The following is a 21,411-nucleotide window of genomic DNA, read 5'->3' as shown; positions in this document are numbered from 1 at the left end:
AAAACAAACAAACAAAACAAAAAAAACCCAAAACCAAACAAGAAAAAAAGGGGGTTGTAAACAAGGAAGTGTAGCAAAAGTCATCATGGTAGTTTTTTTCATTGGGTATGATTTGGTCAGGCTCTGATTGTAAACTCATAAAGGGGGAGAGAGATTGCAAGGGGAGCTAAAATACTTGAAGATCTGTTCAAACCTAATACCAGCAAAAAGCCTCCCCTGCCTTGCTTGTCACTGTTCCATCGTACCTCACTTGACACTGGTGTAAGAACTGCACAAACATAAATGGGAAATGCAACTAAAATCCAGAGTTTCACTTAGAAACAGTGATTTATAGAAACAGGTATTCTTTGAGCAGATCTCATTGGACTTGAGCATGTTTGCTCTTGCTTGTTGAAGTGGGTAATGGTCAGGCTTGTGGAGACCGAGGGATCTGGTGCTGAGATTCATCAGAGGACACTGAGTTAGAATGCCCACTTTATCTTACTGAGACTGAGGTAGAAATCTTACCTGCCAGCATGCCTTTGACTGTGTTGTTAAGTCAGCTTTGCTGTTGTGTGCAATCCTGCCATATGCTGATTGTATTTCTTTGCATTGCCAAGTTTCTTTGTATAAATGATCTCTTTTGAAGGTCACCTTCGCTTGGGAGATATTCCTTTATTTGCTCGGTGCTGTGTTGTGACACAGTGACACTGAAAAATGCACTGGCACTGTAATCATTTCAACATCAACTTTTTCTCTTTCCAGTTGCTATTACTTCTTTTGTCTTTTGTCCCTTTACCATTTGGAATTAGTGATAGTGTAAGTCTCTGCAGGCTCTTGGGGTGTCAAATAACAAATATTGTTTACTACACATCTATTTCCTCTTTTTCTCCTAATGACTTGAGTTTAAGGAAGGGTGTAAATCCAAGCATGAATTTCACAAGACCTCAACGCACCCGAAACAAATATGCAGCTTGAACTTTGGTCATGTGATCTAAACTGCCTGTGTCTTTTAGCTCATAATGTACAGGCCTGTGCATTCCTATAACCTTTGTAGTGGTGCAGACAGAACTGTGCCCTTGTGGCATCCCTTCACAATGGCCATGCCCTCTGCAGGAAGGCTTTGCTGCAGTGGTAAGTAGATTGTGCAGTTGTAGAAGTGAAGACCTCTGTTGGACAGCTGGCAACTGGCTGACTTCCCTCCCAATAGCATGGGGAATACTGGCCAACAGTCTACAAGGTAAAAATTGCACCCAGACTGGGCTTTCTGATGACCCTGGCCGGAGAGCCATGGGATGATTCTCTTCTGCTTGTTGTGGTAATTTTGGAAAGGCCAGGTGACCACATCTGGTCTGCAAGTTCAGGTTTACCGGCTTGACAACTGTGTGAAGATGGCTGTTTTAAAACTGAGCAATAATCTCTGCGACTCCTGCACAGTGGCCATCCCAAACCTATGGTGATGGAACCGAACAGCACGTGCCAGAGATTATTTGCTGAAACAAATATGTAGCACAAAGTAAAACATTTAGATGTTAATTAAATAATTTTCATCTTCTCATCATTGCCCTACCTGACTCTGCATGGCTGAATAAGTGCTGTGTGGCATGTTTTCCTGGGACATTTTTAAGTGCCAAAAGAACATAGCTAGATCGTGCATTCAGAAATCTGGTGGGGGTGAAAGCTTTGAAAATGCAGTGTTTGCAGCTTAGCACCTCAATGCCTGTGCTGCTGAGGAGTGCTTGCTCAATTTTCTAGAAAAAGTTTGTGTTTAACTTGTGACATTGTTGCATTGATGTTTCACCTGAGAGTTCAAATAGTTCCACATACCCCTTTTCCTGCTCAGTGCTGCCCTGGGCCCTTGTGAAAATGTTCTTTGAGTTCCGCTCTGCATGGAGGGGATTTTTTGTTGGGTTTTTGATTCCCCCCCCCCCATCCCCCCACATTCATCTCGGGTCTGTGCGTACATGAAGGTGGTTATATATTATCACAGAGCTAACCACTGCCTTGAAACAAATTCAAGTTGGACAGGGACAAAATACTTTGGAATATCTTAATGATTAATGGATGCTCACTGACTGATAAAAAATATTGTTGGCCCCAAGATGTTTCCTCTTCTCCAAGCCACTGCTTTAAACTAATGATTTTTGATTTTGAGCCAAGCACTGAAATTGAAAAAGAATTTGTTTTTCTTGTGTGCTTCCGTCTTGTACTGACGTAAAGCAAGCCAAGGAGAAAAAGTAGTATCTGATGTTTGTTTTGCCCAAAAAAGTAGAACTCGGAAACAGCATAGTAAGTCTGTTTCAGAAGGCCTTTTTATTAAGTCTCTTTGTAACTGCAGGAAAAATATCTTTGAAGGATGTGACAAACAGCTCATGAAAGCCCATTGAAATAGCTCGTCTGGCAGACAGAGGTAGTATGAACACCCAAATATCTTATCTGAAGAGAAGCAGCTGTTTGAACTGCTTTACAGTCCTCCCAAATTACCACATTTTCTGTCATGAAAAAAGGGGAAATCTAAGGGTAGCAGTACAGACTGTTATCCTTGGAAAGCACAGCACAAATTTATCAGATTAGCGCCAAAAATGTAGATTAGCCACTTCAGGGGTTTTTTTTATTGGGAATCCTTTTTTGGAGAGTAGTCTTTAGAATGCTTTATGGTGTCAGAAAATGCAAGCCAAGGTACAAAATGCCAGCACTGTTGGCTGAGCTCTGCCTGACTGGAGGTACCTTAGTACTTTCTTGGTCAGCTGTAGACCTTTCCTCATTTGTAACTTAGTTCTAGGTTTACTCAAACACTTTCTGAAGCTGACAGTGATCTTCATTCACATGCCTCAGTTACAAAGTGAGATGGCTTCTCACATGCCATGAAAATGCCCTTATTTTGCTCCTTTTTGGAGCAGGAGGGTTGCTGCAATGTATGCAGGGATGGTGTTCCAGTATGTAGAGATCTGAGGCAGCTCTGACTGCTGGGTGTGTACAGAGGGAGAACAGCCCCTGAGGACAAACAAAATGTGACAAATACTCTCATTCTATAAACAGCAGAAGTTTCCTTTATAAAATGCTTTGCCCAAGTCTCCCACTCCACTCCCCTGCATCCCATGTTTACCATTCCATTACTGCACAGTGACATAGCCACATGATGGGGACAGGATTTCAGTGTTGCACCAATTCCCACACGCAGAAAGGGTTTCTGTTTCTGACCACTGCTGCCCTGCTGTGCTATGAAGGTTCATTCCTGCAGATTCTGGCTCCTGTGCTCTGCCTCAGGGATACCCCATTTGTTTTACTGTTGGCTCTACTGTAGGAACTGGGGAGCAGTTAGGCAGCCATCAAAAGCTGGAGAAAGAGGGTGATGATGAATGCAGGGGTCCTGAAAGCAAACAGCAGGACTGTCAGTAGTCTCCCTGTCACCATGTGGTGACAGCAGCTTACCAATTGCAGCAATTTCACCACATTTTGACATTATTTATGCATTCTGGGCAGTCCTGCTACTGTCCACCTTACTCTATGTTTGCGAAGTTGGAAATACAGTGCAAAATACCAAACCACTTCTAGAACTGTAATTCTGGATCTTTGAGTTAATCTTAACCTTCAGGAGTGGTGTTTGTTTTATAGAGGGTTGGGAGTATTTTTTTTTCCCCCCTTTAAACTATTTAAACTATTCAGGCCGAGAAAATTGTAGAAAGTAGTTTGTAGAAAGTTGGGGGCTGTTCAGCCTGGAGAAGAGAAGGTTGTGTGGAGAACTCACAGCAACTTTCCTGTTGTATGTGAGGGGGGCCTACAGGGAAGCAGGAGAGGGATCAGGAACTGTAGTGACAGGACAAGGAGTAAGGGGCTCAAACTGAAAGAGGGGAAGTTCTCTACAGTCAGGGTGGTGAGGCATTGGAACAGATTATGGGGAGGTTGTGGATGCCCCATCCCTGCAAGTGTTCGAGGCCAGATTGGATGGGGCTCTCAGCCTGGTCTAGTGGAAGGTTCCCTGCCCACTACAGTGGGGTTGGAAGTGGATGACCTTTAAGGTCCCCTCCAACCCAAAGTATTCTGTGATTCTATTGCCCTTTCTATTCACCCTAGCTGTGCACGTAGGATTTGTCCTACAACACAAGATTTATGATCTCACATGTGTTTTCTTTGGATTTGTTTTTGCATGCGTGAGCATTCAAAAGTAGTTTAAGCATTTTTATATTCACTAACAATGTATGTGTAAAGGCTTAAACTGCAAGCCTTATATGGGGAAAGTATTATAAATGTAATGCTTCTAAATAAAAGATTTCATTAGAACTTGCACTGTGAGTCATTGTTGTTATATTAATAGTGTTATTCCCAAATACGGATTTGGAACTGGGCCTTCCTGATGGTGAATGCTGCAGATGACTTACAGAAAATAAGTATTTACATTAAATATCAATTTTTTTGGGGGGGGGGGGGGGGTAACCTCTTTGTCAGTTATACAGATCACTGGGGCATATAGTGTAAAATAATTTTATAATGTAATTCTGAAACTGTAGTACTTATGCCAGTTGATATTTTAGTCCGAAAAGTCTTTGGCATGAAAAAGTGATTAAGGCTGTGGCACAGAAGTATGCTCATTTTAATAAATACTCTTAAAACTGGCCTGATCAGTTAGTCTCCCACCTTTCAGAAATATTTAGATCAAAGATCAGCCTGTAGGAATTTATGTTCAGTCTCATAGCTCATCCACATGCAGCTAACAGTAACTCTTCATGGATATTTTATTAGTCTGTACCAGAAGCAAAGATTTAATTCAGAACTCCAGAATGTGCTGTTGCAGGTCTTGTGTGTGTGTATACTTCTCTCCCTCTATTTTTTTCCTTTTTTTCTTTTTTTTTTTCCAATCCCCCATAGTGTATGAACTTACTTAATGGAAATGTCTTACCTCTTGATATAAAACAACGTTGTGACACAAATTCAAGAGAAGTGTCATCCTTGCTCTTATACAGAATCTCAGGTGGTAGGAAGTGCTCGTCTTAGGATTTGAGTATTACAAAGATGTTCCATTAAGAATCTTGGGCCAGAACGGGGAACAACAAAACACTTCAGATGCCTAATTTAAAAAAAAAAATTTTTGGCACTTTCTCTGCCCCCTCCCTCCCTCCCTCCCAGTAAACTGCTTTGTGGAGTACGTAGTATGGTCAGGGCTTATAATGGAAGTTGCATATGTGCAGGGTAAGAAGTGCCCACTAAAACTAGCCATATAATTTAACTGGTTTACACCAGAACTATTAGCAGCCAAATTTATAGCTCATTAGTAACAACTAGGGGCAGTAAATTAACTGTCAGCTTTTATACCAGTTACTGTGAATTGCAGATACAGAAGCTTGATATGCAATGGACAGTTTATTTCTGGTTCTTCCCCCTAAGATGCTCTGAGGACTCGAGGTTTTTAATGGGTTGTTGCTGTGAAAGGATACTGCATAATAGTCTTAAATGTAGCCATTTAAAAAGCATTTTTCAGTGAATTCAGGCTTTAAAAGATTTATTAAAAGATAATGGGAGTATGCTTTCTTCCCGTGCCCACTGTCAAACCATACCTGTAATAATGATGATGTAAACTGAGTTTGTTTCCTTGTAGCTGCCCTTGGGTATGGTCCCCTTTTAAGCTAAAAAGAAAAAGAAAAACCTGTTAATGATTTTTAAAAATCTCTAATTCCCAGAGCTGTGTCCTGCCAACAATGCAGCATAAACCATCACTTTGCTTACTGCTGCTAGCTTAGCTAAAAGGAAATGGGAGTTCTTTAACTTGTTCTATGTGGGAGAGAACCACAGTGATGCCAAGGGGTGCTAAGGATAAGGAACCTCATGCATTGGCAAGATGCTCCTGCTGAATGGGAGGGAGCTGCAGCACCACTGCTGCTGACTCTGTGCCTGTTGGGTTTATTGGCTTGGGTGCTTTATTTCCCAGCAGTCATGCAGCTACATTACTCAAAAGTGTTGAACATTATTTTTCAAGACAAATGTTTGCTTTCCCAGTCAGTTTTAGTTATGGGTGTATTCAAGATACAGTAACAAGGCATTTTCTGTGGGGCATTTAATCATTTTTTCATTATAATTTGATTTCATTGAGCTTGTGAGAGGATTTTTGTAATGAGTGATGGCTCACAGAACACTGAAGAGGAATTACACTGACTGAATATATTTAAATATTTTTATGGGGTTAAATGCTGTGTTTTGTAATACGCTCAAGACACTGCACTTAGGATTACTAAAAAAAATTTTTTTTTGTAAGCTCTAAAAGACTGTTCAGTATGACCTTGACAAGCACTGAAAGAAAGCAGATGTTTTGCAGGTTCATTTAATTTTTTCACCAAAAATTTTTTAATTTCTCGATGGTTGGAATATGACTTTTGAAGAAAGGGAGGTGAATTGCCATCCAGATTAGCACTCTGATACTGAGCAGTCTGGATGTTAGGTGCTGTCTATAAAGGTGAATAACATCTCAAACTTAGTATGTGATGCAATCAAGCTATTTTAGGACTTTTTCTTGGGTAGCTCATAACAAATAGTGTCAAACCAACATCCTGGGGTTTTTTTCCAGTGGAGAACTTTCTTTCTGTTCATGTTAATTATTTTTCTGTTACTAATTTTTAATATGTGTTCCTGATACACATTTGATCAACAAGGTCTGTCCTTTTGAACATACAAATTAGTTACCAAGTGAGTGACCTTCCTAGAAAACCCACACACATTTCTCTCCTAATGATTTTTTTTTTCCCCCTGAGCTAAAGACAATATTACTACTGGCTTATGGATTCTGAAGTGGAGGTGTAGAATTTTCCTGTGCTCTGGGGAACAGTATTCTCCACTTGAAAAGGCATAGTTTATAAAACATGGATAAAAATGTCTAGCCACTTTATAAGGCTCATAAGAACGAATTAAGTTGTACAGTTATTGAAAAAGACGTATTTATTTGCATTCGTTGCATTTATGTAGAGGTAAATAAAGTCTGTGCAAGGGTCTCACCACCTGAAAGCTCAGGTAAAAATAACTGATTTTCACATTTATGGGTAAGTCTGTGTGAAATATAAATACATTTGAAAACAGCAGCACCAGGGTGAGTAAACATTAGTAAGCTCAGCCATCCTGTCACTTACCTTACAATAATTACTGGTCTGCATTTGAAGAACAAATCTTAATGTTGCCAAACTCCACCTTTTTCCTGCCCAGTCTGTATGTGGGAGAGTCTTTATAAGAATCTGTTTCCTGTTTCCCAGACAAGGGAGGGGAAAAATGTGTTTTGTCCTTGTTCTGAAAAACAAAAGCCAGGCAGTGACTGCGTGCCCACGGCAGCTGCCAGCCCAGCGAGAGCCTGCGGACAGCTGCAGCCTCCGGAGAGGCCCTCGGTGCAGCCCTCGTGAAACAGCCCCTTCTTCCACAGCCCATCTCCTCAGGATTTACTTGCACAGTTGTATCAGACAGAAACTGGCCAAGAGGTGACAGAAAGAGCTGGGTGTGTGGTTCTTATTAGGCCACTTTGACCCAGTCTTCAAAACATGGAAAAATTGTTATTATTTCCCCCCTTTTCTTCCAGGCTCTTTTCCCAAATCCCTTGTTTTCAGTTTTATGGATTAGTTTTTGTCACAGGCTATTAAGCTTTGAAGAGTGAGTTTTACAAGGAACAGTGGCAGGGAGGGAACATGTGCTTAAGCTACATAGAAAGTTAACTGCAGCCCTTTCCAACTGCAATCCTAATAAATCTGTAAGGACAGTAAAAATGTACAGAATGAATCTTCTTTTGACTTGGAGGGATATCTGGAGGTGTGGCAGTCATGTTTCTTCAAATCTAAGTCAATTAGTTTAGCTTTTAACAGCTATACCAATTCTGTCCCATAATCTGTGAAAAGAGTAGCTTCAACCTTTTCCCATCTTATATTTTGAATGTTATTCCGATTTCAGCATTCCAATTTAAAATAGTACAGATTGAGGCTGTGTCTTAAAGTCAAATCCACTGCTACAGTTTACAGAAATAAATTTTACTTTAATGGAGGCAATTTCAACCAAGTTAGGGTTCACATCTCTTCTTGATGGTCTCCTTGTAAATCAAAAACCCTGTACTTTTGCTCTCTGGTGGAGAACTTTGCAGTCAATAATGAGGTATGTGATCAATAGTTGGAGTCACAATGGTCAGCTACAGGGCAAATAGTAGTGTGTCACTGTGTATTAGGGAAGTCCTATGAATAAGCTCTCCTAAAAATGGTTCAAGAAAAGTAAGGGTTTGGGTTTTTCAGAATGTGGATTTGGAATTAATAGTTCCCTTTTCTCTGTTTTGCTCTGGAAAGAGTTACATTTTGTGTAAATTTGCTCTGGCCATCAGCATGTATGCTGACTATAGGAGTTCTGAAGAACATCTAGTGGGAGGCAGAATGTCTCGTACTGTTTTGGAGAAATTTAGTGGACTGAATAATTAAATTGAGCTTTTTATATTCTACATGTATTGAAAATCTGGATAGAATAAGAAATTTCCACCTTTGCTACCATGGCACTCTCAAGAGGAAATAAAAAGTATGAATTTCTACTTCTGTATGTGCAAAATAGTTTATCAATAGTAAATCTCATAGTAAATCTGATAAATATAAATAGTAAATCTGCTCTATAGCATGAATAAGTATGATAATGCTGAGGCAGTCTGTGTTACAAACTATGTTGCAATACAGGTTAAATATTTTTATTGTCATGTTCTTGAAAACTAATTGTAATTTGTCTGCTCCCCTGTAAGTACATATTGGGATATGGCAGTGCAATTTCAAAACAGACACCTCTCTGAGGATTAAAAATATACTTAGAGTGTTTCAGACCATACTTCATCTCATGCGTAGGAATGTAGTTCCCTAGTTGTCCCAAATACATACTTCAAGCTTCCTACACATTTCAAGTTTCAGGCATAACGCTCAGGCTTGTTTTATTTATTTTTACTGCTTAGAGTGACCCTTCAAAGGGTGGCCAGAAAACTGCAAGACTGTGAGGAGATTATTGTGTTTTGGTAATCTTCAACCATGGTGAGCCACAACCACTCTGTTTGCTCACACAGTTCTCTGATACATGAGTGCTCTGAACAGCTCCTCTCCATTCCGAAGTCCCAGTCTTCTATTTCTCCAAGTGTTTTTCTGTGTTCTGGAGCACTTCTGACTTCCTCTAACAGCAGTACTTAACACCATGTCCTGGCAGCTTGGGACAATGGGACAAGTAGCTATGTGTGATTTTGCTCTGTGTATGGTCTTATCACTCTCATTTATGGGAACTGACGTAGTTCCCATGCTGAGCAGTGTTCTTTGCAAGAATGTCACTCAATTTCACTCCTAGGTCTTGAAGCATGAGAATGTCAATCGGGTTTTGTTTCTCTGTATCCAGTGCAGCTGATTTTTGAACAGCATTGCAGCTTCTGGATTATTTAATATTTGTATGTGTACAGAGCAGATGTTTGATGCCTTCATGGAAATGCAAGGCTGTTTGTGAAGGGTTACACAAGTAGAACGAATGCCAAGCTGCTGAGCTGTTTCTCATTGCCAGTCTGTTTTTCTTAAGCAACAATCTGCTAATAGAAGTTGTGGTACAAAAGCACATGTCTACAGTAAAGGAGGAAAATCTGGCTTCCTTTGTTGCATGGTGAGAGAGCATGTGCTTTCAAGTTTTGCTGGAAACTGATTGTCTGGAATTAGAAATGAGGCAGTAAATGAAGCCCCAAAGAGGATAAACTGCAGCTTTCACTTTTAGTAGAGGTGTAACACGTTGAAGTTGGGAAATGTCTGCAAGTTCTGACTTGCATAAGCCTTGGGTTTCTCATCCATCAAGCACCTCAATGATCTTGAGTATATGGAGTGTATTTATGGGGAGGCGAGGGTGGGTCATGTTTTTCAGCGAGTTCAGGTATGGTTGGTTATCTTTCCTGAGGTTCTGTATGTTAAAGTAGCATTTTTAAAGTAAGACAAAGGATAGTATTGAAGGAATCAGGGGGCACAACTTACTTTGGGATCTCTCACTGCTGCTCTCTGAATGTGGTCCTTGTAAGGGATGGGAGAAGGCATTTGCCCTTTCTGAGTATAAGAAAGGAAGAATAAGGAATAAGGCATTGGAGACAGTGGGCAGTAAAGTGGCACTGAGTGCCTTTCCATGCTAATGGTGACATTAGCAGATAATAAGACACAACTCGTTCAAGTTTTAGGCTGTATCATGTTTCCCGCTCCTTCTACACGGTCCCTTGGGTCAGATAATTTGGCTCAAGTCAGTAACTGCTCTTTGCTCAAGGGTATTCAAGGATTACAGTGGAAGCAACACAATGATAATTTTATGTGGAAGGAGGATATAACATTTTTTCCATGTGCTCTCCATTTGTTTCTTACAATGTAATTTTGAATGACTGTGCAGTGGCTTCCCATCCCCGTGGTTGTGGGTGAGAAACTGAAGAAAATGGATTACAAGAAAAACAACCTTTTTTTTTTTTCCTTGAGGTTTTTAATCAAAGGTAGCATAACCCATGAGGGATGAAATGATTCTAATTGTTACTAAGCTGATTAAATATTTATAAAACCAGAGTTGTGTTTATAGCTCTTCTCTCTGGATAACGTAAGTAAATTGATGATTTAATAGATTTTTCTTTCTTTGCTGAAATAATGAAAAGTAGCATTCTTTCTGTTGACTTGGGATGCAAATATTCTCTGAATTTCTGAATGTTAGAAAGATAAAACATTTGAAACTTGCAACAGGTTATTTAATTTGTTGGGGAATGGAGATCCAGATAAAATTTTGTGTGCTTGTTCATCCCTATTAAGATTTTAGGAAAGCTCCAGATCTTTCGAGCAGTCATGCTTTCACTGTTTTGAGTAGGCACTTCGATATCTTCTATTTTAGAAAGGTAGAAAAAACCTGCAGTATTTAAAGATGGGGAAAAAAAGCTTTCGAATAATGAGGCAGAAGGAGATTGTCTCTTTTTTTTTAGTTACTCAGAAGGTCAAGAGGTGAATATAATATCTAACTAATGAAGTTTAAAGAGAGGGGGAAGAAAGCTGTAACAGAGAAAGGATGGCAATCATAATTGGAAATATGGACGTTAAAACTAGGTTTCAAATACTCAAAGGATGTGTGGCTTAACAATGGATGTGATCAGCCATTGAAACAAATTACTGTAAAAATAACTGATTTTTCTTCTCCGTCAGATACACAAGTTGAAGCCAGATGCCTTTTTGGGAGGTGTGCTTTAGGCTATAGAAGCTTTGGGTTCACTACAGGGGTAACTAGATGGGAGGCAGACAAGAACTGAAGGCTGGTTCTGACCCCAGAACCGCTCTGGTTGCTGTGGTGTGCTGGAGTAAAGTGTACCCAAGCATCCTGGGTCTGGGAGCTCATTCTGTGGCCTGGACCTAATTGCCCCTGCTTCCCAAGAAGAGGTTCCAAAGAACCTCTGGACAGGGGCAGCCGCCCTGCTTTGGCTGCTGTCTTGTGTGGGCTCCTGAGCAGCAGGTAGGTGGCTGCATCATCCCCTGCACGTGCAGTGCCTTTGATTTGTGCAATCCCAGTAAATCAGGCTTTTCAGGGAAGCACTGGGTAGGTTCTGTGGTGTACAAGCCTGGCATGCCACTGGAGGAAACGTGTGAATCACTGGGTGGAAAAGTTGGGCGTTACCCATGTCAGTCTTGTCACTGCTCCAAATGTCTTCTGGCGTTGTTGGTTGGGGTATGAAGAAGGTTTTTGAGAGTACACCTGCACTGGAACAAAGTCAAGTGTACTTATTGGCAAAATGTGTTTATTTTACCAGTATAGCTTGTTTTACTTGGACAGCTCAGAGGCATGGGTGAGGGGTGACTTTAAAATACGTGCGCAAAGCACAGGTTTCCTCAGAAGTGCTGTGTCTGCAGTGGCAGCTCTTTGCTAACTTGCTGTGTTTGTGTAGGCAAAATACCTTCTTTGGTCAAAAAAAGCATGTGTTTTCATTGTGAAATAATTAGAATATGTAAGCTGTTAAAACCATAGTGGGGACACAACTTTTTATTTTATCCACAAGGTTAAAACACATCAACTCAACCCCAAGAAGGGGCATGCAATGCTGATTATACCTACCTGACAGATCTTGTCTCTGTGTGAATTTTAAGCTAAGTCTTGCACATTTGTCTTGTCTTTAAAACTTTGTCCCCCAACAAACCATTACTGGTGAAGACAAAGCAATAGCCATGTGAGGTGAAAGATCAGAGGAGTTGTATATTACCTTCTTGTTCCTAGCAGCTGGACCCGTGCTACATCATTCCTTCTCCAATTGGCTGTTTAAAAGGTAAAGGTTTATCTGAGGAGGCTTGTTTTCCAAGGGACTCTCTGAATCCTTGGACAGTGAAGCGTAGTTACTCGTCCCTTTTCTCGGTGTGGGAAGTAAACATCTTCTGTTAACACTAGACCTTCCCTGCCCTAGACCTTCCCTCTTCCATCAAGCACACAAAAAGGATCTGATGGGCTGTAGAGAGGCCTGGGGTTACAAGGCAGTGGGTGTCTGTCCCTGCCTGGATTGATACAAGGACGTGACTTCTCAGTGGTATTACATCTGCCTGTTGTATGTTTTGATATGCACCCACATTGTGAAGGATATGAGCATTGACTTCAGCTAGGTGGGCTTTTATCATTTTCTTTATGAATTTGTTCATAGGGAAAGACAAAAAACAAGACACTTTATACAAGAATCACCATACAAGCAGCATAACTGTGGTTAGGTTCCAAATATGCATGAACACCTTGTATATGCAAACAAAGCAAAGCCTGGTTTGTAGAATGAAGTACTTTATTACATTTAGAAACAGCAGTAGCAATGTTTTGAATGTTGTATCGCTAAAAGCAACAAGTACATTGTTTTATGATAAAAGAATTATTTTCAAATTTTGCATTTAGTAGACCATTTGTTCTTTGTATAAAAATGGAACATGTATCGGGAACAAAATAAAGAATTTCTTTTACCTTGTAGAGTCAGAATACTATTCCCTTTTTGTTTTAACACTAAGCCTGTAGGGGAGTATTTGGGAGCAGAATGTATTCTGTGTTTTAGCACCCTTCAGGCCAAGAAATGAAAACTGAATTCCGAGGTATAATCAATCAGATGTTTGCATATGGACTCAGTATACCAGTGTTAGCTTTTGAGCTGCTTAATTCTTAGCTGTTATGTGTCTTCTTTTAACGTAACTTGCTCAGGTGTGGTTGCCCTGAACTGGCTGACTCTTTGTCAGAGATATGTCTAGAATTAAAATTATATAGGGATGCATCTGTCAGAGGAATTTGGCATGGTTCATACTTCTGGTCAACGTATCGAAGAGCTTGCAAAGTTTTGATGATATTTTCAATAATCTGCTATGTTTTAGTTTTGCTGCTTCTGATTAATGTGTGAGATCCTATTAATACATCCTATTTATGCTTTTCTCAGCTGTGCACACATTCATTTTAAAAAAACATCAGGAGAATCTCCTTGACGCTTTTTCTGTTCAATACACACATTTAGACGTAAGTTCTTTTACTGAAGTTTTAAGGATTTTTTTAAAATCAGTATGCCAGTACAGAAACTGTGGTAAAGACAAGGGAAGAGTAACAGTGAAGAAAGCTGAAGGAGAAAATTTAATACCTGTTTCATAACATTAATAAAAATAAAGCTACTGAAATGAAAAATAGCTGTTCCTTTACTAAAGTGAAAGCAATGAAAAGATTGATGGTGCTGCCCAAGTCTGGGTGTGTACATGTTTATGTAATGTGGGAAAAATTTTCTAACAAACTAAGAATAGTGGTTCAATGTTTGCCCTCTTGGTAGTATTCTAGTCATGATGCAATTCTAGCAAAATGCACTATAATTATACAGGGAAGTTGATATTTGCATAGTAGAACACAGTGTATTTTCCCCAGTTTCAAACAATTTTTAGAGCAGAACGTTGAAAGGGAAAGGTTCACTTGCTGTGTGTTGGAGCACATTTCCTTGATGCACAATAATGTTCCTTCAAAGTGTAGAAGTAGCTCAAGATGCAGAGTGAATACAACATCTGGCATTCACTTTCACCTCCCCAGTGAGAAGCCTAGAAAAATGTGAAAATACTTCAGGTACTGTGTTATCACTGAATTTAGGTAAAGTTTTGGTACATATATATAAATATATAAAAATATATAAAAATATATATATATAAAAATATATATATATATATATATAAAAATATATATATATAAAAATATATATATATATATATAAATATATATATATATATATATATATATATATATATATATATAAAAATATATATATATATATGGCCCTCACCTGCCTGTGCATCCTTGCAGTAACACTGCAGCTTCAGTGCTTTTTCCCAGTCATGAAGCAATTTTCATCAGGCATTTGAAAAAGATGTCTTTGCCATGTTCACAGTAATGGCATTTCTCAGTAGCTAAGTAGGAATTATGGTAGTTTGACAGTATTACCCATTGATCCTGTACTCTCAGTACGTATTGATATTGACAAAGTCCTGAAAGCAAGTAGTTTAGGAAAAGTATGCAAAAGCAAGAAATGCAAAATGTAGATTATAGTAATTTCTTTGGTTTTGGCTGTGGAATGGGGGAACAGATTTCTTTCGCAAAGTTCACGCAGAATAGTCTTGGTAGACACAGTAGTATCCTTTCCTCAATTTCCATCCAGTACCTTAAGTGTGACTTTTCTTTTGTCTGAGAGCAGACAAGGCTAATTTTCTTACTGCATTACTAAAACATGACAAATGGCAATGTTGTCTAACCAGAACAGCAAAGCTCTTCTGTCAGCCAGTGCTGTTGTTTCGTAGTAAATAAACATCCATTCAAGTGTTGTAATGGACTATGGGGGAAAAGGTGTAAATGCAGCCGTAGAACAAATTCTAGGCAAAATGGAGATTTTAAGCAAGACAGCATCAGAAAAGCCTCCTATACAGCAGTGTTGCTCAATGACAGATGTGTGCTTAATGGTGTTATTTTTAAACCCATGTCTTTCTCCATGATTGGCTTAAATTCAGGGCTCTTCCACTGTACATTCTAACTTTTTCCTTGATCAGATGAGAGTTGGGTTAATTTCCTTTATTTTATAGTGTTTCTCCCTCAAGATGTAATCTGTGATCTGCCTCTTAATCAGAGTTCGCAGCAGTGCAAGCATGTCACAGTAATAAGAATACTTGTGTTGTGTAAAGTGATAATCTAGCTGTAATTTGGAAGGCAATTCTGTTATAAGTAGTCCCTTTCATGACGTTTGTAGGCTTCCACGAGGTTTTTTTTAAAAAAACAGCTCTCAAATATTCTGAGCCTAAAAAGGAAACTTGTGATGGTTTGAGAGAATTCAAGTACTTCTGGTTTGTATTATCTTTGTATAAAGAAGTGATGTTTTCCATAAATTTTCTTCTTTTGGGTGTTTTTTTAGTTTTTTTTTTACTACTGCCATGATTTCCCTCAGTGGCTTAGCTTGCTTTTGAAGAAATCTTAGTTAGAAACAAGGAACATGATACAACCCTGTGTATCAACAATCCCGTGTACACAAGCTTTTTTTATTCTACCAGTTCCTCATTAAACTAGGCCAGTGCGCTTCCAGAATATATTAGTGCAGAGCCTGAAAAAAAAAGTATGGTAGCCTTAACCTTATAGTGTATTATCCTGCCACTCTTTGTCCAAATCTGTCCAGAATTTGTAGGAGAGGGCTGGTCTCAAGATCATATGATCATGTTGGGTTTTGTAAAATCCTGGAAGTTTTATACCATCGAAGTATTCAAATCAAATGGGTAAGTGAATGGCTCTGAAGCCGTTGTCTTTATCAGAAAATGAGAGCATGGAAACTGGCTGTATATTTTTAAGAAGTTTTAGGAAAACACCAAGCAGGCTACTCATGCTGTGCAGTCTTGTGTGGCCATACCTTCGTAAGTATTTATGTCCCACATGCAGCAGAGCTCTCTCGCAGGCCAAGGCTGGCAGGCACAGCCAAGACTCTGCTGTGAGGGTGTTATGAGTTCTTCTGTGCAACATTTTTACTATAGCCAAGTGTCAAAAACTGTCCTATAAAACTTCAGGGATTTTTCCCAGTAAATTTGCAAATGTCTCATTTAACATGCTGAATAAGAATTGTTAATTTTTTCAAATGCTTTGAAATACTTAGCTGTATGTGAGGTTTGAGGATTCCTCCAAGGCAAGATCTTCACACTTTTACTTCCACAACTGTTCTGAAACACAGCAGTGTAACTTGAGCTGTGACAAAGCCTTGGTGTCTGTGTGTGAAGCCCAGTGTCCATCTCCAGGGCACACCTTGGCACGCACGCTGACCAAACAGGTTTTACTGCTGAGCTGGAAGTGGCCCCTCCTCTGGGCTGAGCTGCCCCAGTGCAAATACTGCTTGTACTTACGCATTTGCTGAACGCCTGCTGGAAAGGTCTTCACCAGGATAATAAATATGAACTATTTCAGGTTGTAGGTTAGGAACTTTATGACATTGTTTACATGGCTAAATCTGTGCTGGCCTCCTGTTGCTCTGACCTGTGCTGGGCCTGAGCGGTATTAAGAAATTAAATTAGCTTGGATGAAGCATCTCTGTGTTGAGTTGTGTGTGGAATGCAAATGTGCACTGGTCTGGGTGTGAACCAAGTTAATTTTGTGACTTCTGGATTTTGTGGTCCTGCTCTTCAGAAGTAGCAGCTAAGGAGTTATTCTGTAAATGCCAGGAATTACAACAAATAGTTTCTCATTACATAATGTAAGTGCTGTGTGTTGTATTTTGTAATGCATGCCTGGGGAAAAATCTCATAGAATAAATTTCATGCTTATTTCACTAATTGTTTTTTTCCTTATGCTGTCATCCAAATGTGACATTACCAGATAAAATCATTTGCTATATTGAAATGAAGCCATTCTTAACACCAAAAAGGAGGGAAACTTTTATTTCCTTAGTGTCTCTCCATCTGTCTGGGAAAACTCTGCAAGTTCACTCCCAGCGTCTCCCCTTTTTCCTTCTGTGCCTTTCCCATCCAAGCATAGATAGTCCTGACCAGTAACAGTGCTGACACAGATTCCCTCCTTTCCTGTGCTGATTGCACCTTTGACTCCTTAGTGTAGAGTTTTGTGCCAATTTGCAATTAGGATTTTATTTTCCATGCCATATTTACCCAAGTCTGTGGAAACAGTAGTTGTGTTGTAAAACTTACAGGGAGAGTTCTGTATATATGTAGCAAGTAGGTCTGAATATGTTAAACAATCCCTGGGGAGAGCTTCTTAGCCAAGTTTTAGAAGTTTTCCCTCTTTATATGAAGCTTGAGGTCCAGTGTATTTGGGGGAGGAAAAGAAAAGGAGTCTTTCATTTTAGCTTTTCTGTATCAAATGCATATTGCATTAATGCTTCCCTGGAGTGCAGCCTAGCTAAGCTTTATAATTAGGGCAAGAAAAAAAAGAATGGTAAAATGTGAGATGAAATTGTCACTTGTATTATCTCTGGGAAGGAACTAACAGCAGCTGCAATGTTACAAATTCAGCATCTCAATCCTTACAGTGTGCTGTAAACACCCGTGCAGCCCATCAGCAGGTACTCTGCCTACTAAAGCTTCTTCCTTTGATTTACTTGATGAGATGCATGTGTTGAAAGACATTTCTGGGCACTCAAAATGACAAATCTATTAACTTCACTGGCACACCTTCAGTTGTTTGTGTTTTCTTCTCACCCTTCTCCCCACTGAAAGAAAAAAAGGGATTTCACCCTCGCTGAGATAGATGTTGCATGTCACTCCAGCTCCAGCGTCACCTGGAGCGATTACTAGGCTTTTGCTAAGTCACACTTTGTCTCTATGAAAGACAGTTTGAGAGGGTGATGGATTTGTGCTCTTTATTTGCAAATACTTTCCAGTTTATTGTTCCTGTATATCGTAGTGCCAAGTATATTGTTTTGCAAACTGGAAAGAGGAAAACCCTCTGCCTCCTGAGGCTGTGCCGTGGTGGTGTTTTACTCTACTGGAATGGACTATGTGAGAAAGGTACTGTACAGGGACTGCTTCATCCTCACTGAAACAGGGTGCTGTAGGATGATGGACAACACCTTAGTACGGAAAGCAAAGAACTTCTGCAGTCAAAAGCAGGAAGGCTTTAAGCAGAATGAAATAACATTAGAACTTGCCTAGGATTCAGGATAATAACTTGTAATAAGAGAAATTATTTTTATATGTAGTGGTAAGTTTTCAGGCTAAGTTTTCTACAAACTAAGGTCTGAATCTGATGTTTTCTCTCCAACTCCATGGCAATTCTTTGACTCAGAATCCACTTGCCACAAACTTGCCTGAACAGCTGCACAGGAAATAAGTGTCCTTTCAGTGTGTGTCTGAGGGTCTATGTCATTTTAGGTGGGCTGACTCAGGAGGACTGGCTGAAATGCAGGTGACAAAAATGAACTCTTCTCTATTTCAGATCACCTCTTCATGTAAAGTCTAAGTGTGACCATCCCATCCTTTATTAGGAGTGCTCAGGTGTTAGTTCACTGCTGGTAGAATTGAGTATCTCCTGTTGAGCTGCTGCTATTGCTGCTTCCTTCAACACATTCATGTTCTTCCTCTCTCATCCGTACACACTTGGTGAACCTGGCTGAACTTGACATTTGGGATTTTGGAACAATAGATGCACCTACACACTTGTCAGAAAAAACAGTACCTTTGAGATCACGATTTCCCTGTTTGGTACATACAGCAGCACTCTTTCCTTTTCCTTTGTTCTTTTTTTAAAGTGTTATTTGATAAACCCTTGGTTCTTATTTTGTGCATCCTTTCCAAAAAGCCTTAGTAATTTTTCTTGAGTTCCTGATGAAGCTTTACTGATATTTTGAGCTAATTTGCTCTTCATGCTGCAAATGATTGATTGTTTCTCATCTTATGGATGAGGTAAGAATATATCGTGCGTCGTTTTTTTGCTCTCTGCCTGTCAAAAAAAAGACCTCATAGTATCCATAGTACTGATGAAGCCAAAGATGATTGCAGGATAGACACTGACTTGTCATTATTTTCAGAGTTTTCAGTAAAGCAGCAAATGTAGGCACCTTGTCACTTACAAATGTGCTGCTTTTAAGCTTAGTCTTTTATGCAGAAACTTTCTGCAGTGTGTGTGGCCACTTTGATAAGGCTTGTATCACAACACCCTGTGTGGCCAGGAAGACCTATTTCTCCTGCTATTATCTCAAGAGTGGAGCTGAATGCATACCTTTAAAATCTGTTTCCCCCTTCACTCTGACCACTCCAAACTGCTTTCTGAAACTGAGACAACTTGTCTTCAGGCTGTCTTCTGTCCCAAATCCATGCCTTTAGTGCTGATACCGAGCAGAGCTGCTCGTGCCATCTGCTGCTGTGTGAGGATGACAAAATGGAGAGTAAATGTAATCTCAGTCGAAATACATCTTAGGGCCAAGCTAAAGGATGCAATGTTCTCATTGCTGGTTTTCAGTTGTTCCAGAGACCTGGGGGGTACCCTGTGAAGTAACTGGAAAGGTTACTTGGCTAGGTGGTATCAGGGCACACTAAAGTCAAACAAAAGGGCTAATGAGCTTGCAAAATTGACATGTTATATGTCAGGCAGGGACACACAATAAACTTAAGCTTAATTTAAAACAGGACTTTATAGTCTGATGTTACAAGGCTTCATTTCCATGCATATAAATGCTGAATTGTACCTTAATCAAAATAATGGTTATGATTTCTTTTTTTTTTTTCCCCATGACATTGTTTGTTTGTCTGGGTTGAATACAACTCACTTTCTTTGCCAACCTCCAAGTACCAGTATACATCCCCATGGTGGCTGCTTTACATGTACCTTTTATGGAACTGTAAAAGGGGTAAGTAAGTATATAATGGTTAACTGCTGCTTATAACAACATTATAAATACAAAGCACATTATTCATAAAATTTATAAATATTATTCCTTGGCTTGGTAGTTGGGATCAGTGTAGAAAGCTTTCCATCAGTGTGCTGTGACATGTAGTCATGTGTGAGGAGAAATGGGGCTCCCCTCTTCCCAGAGCACTGCTGTACCCTTCCTCTGTGCCTCTGGTGATGTCACTGTTTTGCTGATGTGTCTGTAGGTCCAATAGAAGTGGTGAAGCTGTTTGTAGATCCATTCACAGGTATTTCTGTTGACATTTAGTGATAGTTTCAATACACAGCTCTGCCTGTCTGGTGGGTAAGGCACATGCTAGAAGCAGTTCACCAGTGCTGAAGCACACTTGGGCTAAGGTTGGATCTGACAGTTGTTACATTCAGAGGATGTTGAGGAAACAAGTGAAAAAGAGGCTTCTGATGAATGTAAATAGGCAGGATTTCAGATGGCTGCAGACACACCCTTAAGGAAGTGTAGATATGCATCCTTCAGAATATGCATAAGTGGAGATCAGACCAGCAGCTGTGTTCAAATAAACACTTCTTGTAGATGGAGTACTCTTCTTTATGGATGAAGCAGCTCTCAAATAAACCCATTTGTGTCTGCATGTGTGCTCTAAATCTTGTCAAAGTTGTAAGAATCTGTACTGCACATGGGGTTTAAATGATTTATGTTGGTGCCGTATAAATAAAGTGTGCATGCTTAAGTTGTGCTTCCTATAATGACTTGATTTTTATTATTTTGAAGCATTTAAAATTTATTTAGAGATGCTGGGATTTCCTACAACTTGCGTAAAATCTGTATTACAGGTAAACTGTAGCACGTAGTTGATCCAAGCAAAGGATATTGCTTGAATAGAGGAAAACTGATAGGTGGAGAAAAGGCTGGAAAGGGTGCCACGGAGACATATGGTTGAGGAAAGGGAAAGAAAAATGCTGGGTTGATGTGGAAGCTAGCAGAAGAGAGAAATTGGCCATTTATTTGCATCAAAGTTAAAAAGTGACCAGGTTTTAAGGTTGTGTTTCAATCGATCTTTCAGTTTTACCAGAAGAGGATCAGTTCCCAGCCTGTGGGAGATCACTGAACCTCCATCTCTGAAGAGCGACTGTTTTGCAGTTAGAGTCACAGAGAGGCCAGCTTTCCTAACACAAATGTAATACCACAGAGCTGTATTTATTTTGGTTTTACCCCTGGATTTTTCTTTAATTTACTTTGGACAGACAGACTTTATTAAAACTTAAGCTGCTTTATATCACAGGCTTGTTGTTTTTAAGGTGGTTCTTTAACAAAATTCTCTCTGTGCAGATTTCACTGGTGGACAAAGCGAAGGCAGCTGGCCTTCTGGTAGGTGCCCTTCCTCCATTTGCCAGGACTCTTGCATTGTAATGTTACTGTCACAAATTGCTCTTACTTGGGGAAAAGGTTGGGAGAGCATCAGATTTTTCACGGGTTGGATTATCTCCTGTATGAAGCACCAGGATTCAGTGTGGAAAACTGAGCTGCAGGCTTCCCGTGTGCTATCAGTGAAGTCATTAAAACTCCATCTTAAGTGGATTGCTTGTACAGTG

The 21,411-nt window shown here is 39.7% G+C and overlaps 1 protein-coding gene across 4 annotated transcripts in view; it reads left to right on the top strand.

The window, feature by feature from the left end:
• The window catches only part of MOB2 (MOB kinase activator 2), a 110,194-nt gene that overhangs the window by 57,433 nt on the left and 31,350 nt on the right, over positions 1 to 21,411 (top strand). The gene's annotated exons all lie outside the window — the stretch shown is intronic.

Source organism: Corvus hawaiiensis, chromosome 6 (genome assembly GCF_020740725.1).
Source record: "Corvus hawaiiensis isolate bCorHaw1 chromosome 6, bCorHaw1.pri.cur, whole genome shotgun sequence".
NCBI classification, from domain to species: domain Eukaryota; kingdom Metazoa; phylum Chordata; class Aves; order Passeriformes; family Corvidae; genus Corvus; species Corvus hawaiiensis.
This window is presented reverse-complemented; position numbering and strand designations above follow the sequence as displayed.